At 45.9% G+C, this 4,574-nt stretch overlaps 1 pseudogene; it reads left to right on the top strand.

Moving 5' to 3' along the window:
• The first annotated feature begins 1,791 nt into the window (after positions 1 to 1,791).
• On the top strand, positions 1,792 to 3,178 carry LOC143437474 (small ribosomal subunit protein uS19 pseudogene; annotated as a pseudogene).
• The last annotated feature ends 1,396 nt before the right edge of the window (positions 3,179 to 4,574 follow it).

Below are 4,574 nucleotides of genomic sequence, written 5' to 3'. Positions count from 1 at the left end.
TAAAGGTGTTTCTCACTGAACCTGGAGGTGGTCTAGAACGGCTAGCCAGCAAGCCCCAGGGACCCTCCAGTTTCTGCCCCTCACCATTGAGAGTATAGATGCACGCCACACGCCCAGCTGTTTATGTGAGCGCTGGAGAGCTAAACTAAGGTCCTCATACTTGTGCAACAAGCCCTTGAACTGCTGAGCCAGCTCCCCAACTTGGCTTTTGAAGCTGGGTCTCTCATTGAAACCAGGAACTCACCAGTTCAGCTGGATTGACTGGCCAGTGAGCCCCAGGATTCCGTCTTCCCCATAACTGGGGTTACAAGCATGTAGGACCATGCTTAACGTTGTATGTAGATTCTCGGGACCAGACTCTGATTCTCATGCTTGCCGGGCACGCACTTTATAGATAGCCATCTCTCCGGCCCCCAAACACAATCCTCGATTAATCAGAGTACTTCCGGGGAACCTTTACCTTGGAGGACAAGTTAAATGAACTCTAGGGATTTCCAGCTACTGAGTCCGGGGGTGGGGTGGGGGGGAGTGGGGGGGGCGGTGGCTCTTATCACTTCCTCCTGAGGAGGCTTGCTACCAAAACTTACTTCAGCCTCCTAACCACACCCTGGTACAGAGACTGTGCCCCCTACCTGGGCCCCACAGAGTCAACTTGCACATCAACTCGGCCTCAGGGCCTCACCCTCTCTGCTCTCTGGAGGAGCAAAGGTTTGACTTTCTGGAGAACGAGCAAGTGTCTCCGCTCAGCCTTGTTTACAGTTGTTGAACTATTTTCGTCAAATTAATTAAATACATGCTAAATCTTCTCCAATTTGTTGTGCAACAAATTAAAGATGCTAAGATCGCGAAACACACACAAAACCTGTTTGTTCCGATAAATACCCACATGACAGCCCTGCATCACATGTCTAGAATCTGCTTCCAACCACCTACTGCAACAGGGCAGAGCTCTGACCTCCCCTACAACTAACCGGTCCCCTGTGCCTGGGCTCCCTGGGAGTATCCATGGCTTCCCATGCTTCCTTATCCGTTGCACAATAATTACATGTGAGTGTATGCATGCGTGTGCATGCGTTCATGTGTGTAAGTCAAAGGATAGCCTCAGGTATTATTTTTCCTCAGCCACCATCCACTTTTTTTTTTTCAGACTTCTCTCAGTGGCCTGGAACTTGTCAAGCAGACTACGATGGCTAATTTTCGAGCCCCAGGGATCTGCCTGGCTCCAGCTCCTCAGTTCTGGAATTACAAGTGTGCTCCACCACAGTCAACTTTGGGGGTGTGTGGCGGGAGGGTCTTAGGGTTTTTTTGTTGTTTGTTTTGTTTGTTGTTTTGTAAGGAGCAGGTGGTTATTTTTTGAGACAAGATTTCTCTATGTAGCTGGGCAGTGGTGGCGCATGCCTTTAATCCCAGCACTTGGGAGTCAGAGGCAGGCAGATTTCTGAGTTCGAGGCCAGCCTGATCTACAGAGTGAGTTCCAGGACAGCCAGGGCTACACAGAGAAACCCTGTCTCAAAAAACAAAAAAAAAAAAAAAAAAAAAAAAAAACAAAAACAAAAAAACAAAAAACAAAAAACAAAAAACAAAAAACAAAAAAAAAAACAAAAAAAAAAGATTTCTCTGTGTAGCCCTGGCGGTCTAGGAATTCACTCCATAGACTAGATTGGCCTCAAACTCAAAGATCCATGCCTGCCTCTGCCTCCCGAGTACTAGGATTAAAGGTATGCCCCACCATGCTTTTTTTTTTTAATCCAGCTTTTTAAAAAAGTGAGGCCTGGGAATCAAACTCAAGTCTTCATGTTTTTAGAGGAAACACTTTACCGATAGATCTGTCTCCAGCTCCTACAGTGCTGACTCATGATACACAGGATACTACCTTCTGGAAGCACAGAATATAAGGTAGCCAGCCAAGCTCACCTTGGGATGTTAGCTGTCCATCTGCAGTAGGTGACCACTGTGCACACAGGACCTTCTCCCAGCTCTGGACTCTAGTTCCAGGCAAGGCTTTGACTGAAGAAGTCACAGCAGTCCAAATCGTGGCCCTAGGAATCCTCTGTGCTCTAGGATGTCAACATCATCAGAACCTTAAGCCAGCCCTCCATACACACACTAGTGTATCTGCATTGTCCCACCCAAAGAAAGCAGTCCACCTTCATGAGTCTTCTTTACTCTTGCAGGGTCTGGAGGGATAAAGATGCCATAGGTGGCTTTTCTGAGCAGCCGCCAAGATGGCTGAAGTGGAGCAGAAGAAGTGGACCTTCCACAAATTCACCTGTTGTGGTGTGGACCTCGACCAGCTGCTGGACATGTCCCATGAGCAGCTGATGCAATTGTACAGCATCCACCAGAGCCTGCGCCTGAACCGTGGCCTTCGGTGGAAGCAGCACTCACTCACTGCTCAAGCGCTTGAGAAAGGCCAAGAAGGAAGCACTGCCCATGAAGAAGCCCGAGGTGGTGAAGACCCACCTGAGGGACATAATCATTCTGGCATCGTGGTGGGCATGTACAATGGCAAGACCTTCAACCAGGTGGAAATCAAACCAGAGATGATCAGACACTACCTGGGCGAGTTCTCCATCACCTACCTACAAGCCCATGAAGCACAGCCGGCCCAGTATTGGTGCCACCCACTCCTCCCGATTCATCCCCCTCAAGTAGCGGCGGCCAATAAAGACTGGTGTTTTTGGTCCCTGGGGAAAAAAATGGCATAGGTGTCCCAATGAAAGACGAAGCACAGAGAGCCCTATATGCTACATGCACAAGCCTGTAGATTGCATATTTAGAATTGTGCAAATATTATATTATCAACTTTATAACAGTTATATATATAAATAAATAATAGTATACACATGTAATATATAAGGCACTGTAAATAATAGTCAATGTATTGTGCTGTAGGGTACCAGAACTTATTTCTCCCATCTGATTGTATTTTTGGACACATATTTTATTGTTCAATCTTCTTTTCTCTAGCCACTTCCTAGTCTTTAGTAGTTTATTATTCTACCTTTTCTTCTTTGAGATCAACTTTTTTGCTTCTATATGAGTAAGAATATGTGATATTTGTTTTTCTGTGCCTTGAAGCCGTGTACTACCAAGATCTGCAAATGACCCCATGCTTGGTTGTAGACCCTTCACAGTAGAGGCTTCTGGGCTCCAGCAGTGCTCAGGTATATGGATCACCTGGGAGGAGAAAGGAAACAGACAATGAAGAGTCACAGATCATGGCATCATATGCCTGTTCTATACCCAGCTAAACTAGCCAGCAACCCTAAGGTTTTTGAGGAGGAAATGGGATGCACAGAAAAAATGGCCCAGGAGAATAACAAAGAGTAGTCCTAGATGACAGGATCCAGATTAGCAAAGAAGATAGGGGAGAGAAAGAGTTCCGTGAGAATGAGGGATTCCATAGATTTGATAGTTTTCCTGATACATTAGAACAACTTAAAAGGCAATAAATGAAGTCTGACAGTGGTAGTGTACACTCTTTTTTTTTTTTTTTTTTTTTTTTTGGTTTTTCGAGACAGGGTCTCTCCATGTAGCCCTGGCTGTCCTGGAACTCATTCTGTAGACCAGGCTGACCTTGAACTCAGAAATCTACCTGCCTCTGCCTCCCGAGTGCTGGGATTAAAGGCGTGAGCCACCACCGCCCGGCGGTAGTGTACACTCTTAATCCCAGTACTCAGGAGGCAGAGCCAGGCAGATCTCTGAGTTTGAGGCCAGCCTGGTCTACAGAGTGAGTTCCAGGACAGGGCTATACAGAGAAACCCTGTCTTGAAAAAACAAACAAACAAACAAACAAACAAACAAAAGTTAGAATCTGCCACAGAAATAAGAGCAGAGGGAAATACAGAACAACATCAAACCAAACCCTGCATCACAGACCACCGAGCTTCCCAGTGAACAGTACTCACATAATTATTCCAACAAACACTGTTTATTCCCAGTTTTCCTAATCTGCCTATCGATGTGGCTAGAGAAGGTCTAATCAAGGTTAAAAGGGCAAATATTTCCAACCGTAGTAATGGAAAAGCTCAAATGACAAATGTAAACAAGGAAAAGGGAGGAAGAGTGGGAATAAGTACAGCACACACCGACATCTTTATTGTGAGCAGTATGGAGGACTGGAGGGCTGGAGAGATGGCTCAGCAGTTAAGAGCACTGGCTGCTTTCCCAGAGATCATGAGTTCAATTCCCAGCAACCACATGGTGGCTCACAACCATCTGTAATGGAATCCAATGCCCTCTTGTGTGTCTGAAGACAGCTACAGTATGCTCAAATAAATAAAATAAAATAAAATAAATACATTTTAAAATGGGGGACTGGAGCTGGAGAGATGGCTCAGTGAGCGTTTAAGCATGCCTGCTGATCTGATCTTCCAGAGATGGCTCAGTGAGTGTTTAAGCATGCCTGCTGATCTGATCTTCCAGAGGACCTGGGTTCGGGTGTCAGCACCCACATCAGGCAGGTTCAGCACCAGAGTATCTGACATGTGGCCTCCTCAGACACATGCACATAAATAATAATTTTTTAAAAAGTCTTTTGAAGAGATGGTGGAGTGGTTATTTTGGAAGGG

The sequence above is a fragment of the Arvicanthis niloticus genome, chromosome 24 (assembly GCF_011762505.2).
Source record: "Arvicanthis niloticus isolate mArvNil1 chromosome 24, mArvNil1.pat.X, whole genome shotgun sequence".
Lineage (NCBI taxonomy): Eukaryota > Metazoa > Chordata > Mammalia > Rodentia > Muridae > Arvicanthis > Arvicanthis niloticus.
This window is presented reverse-complemented; position numbering and strand designations above follow the sequence as displayed.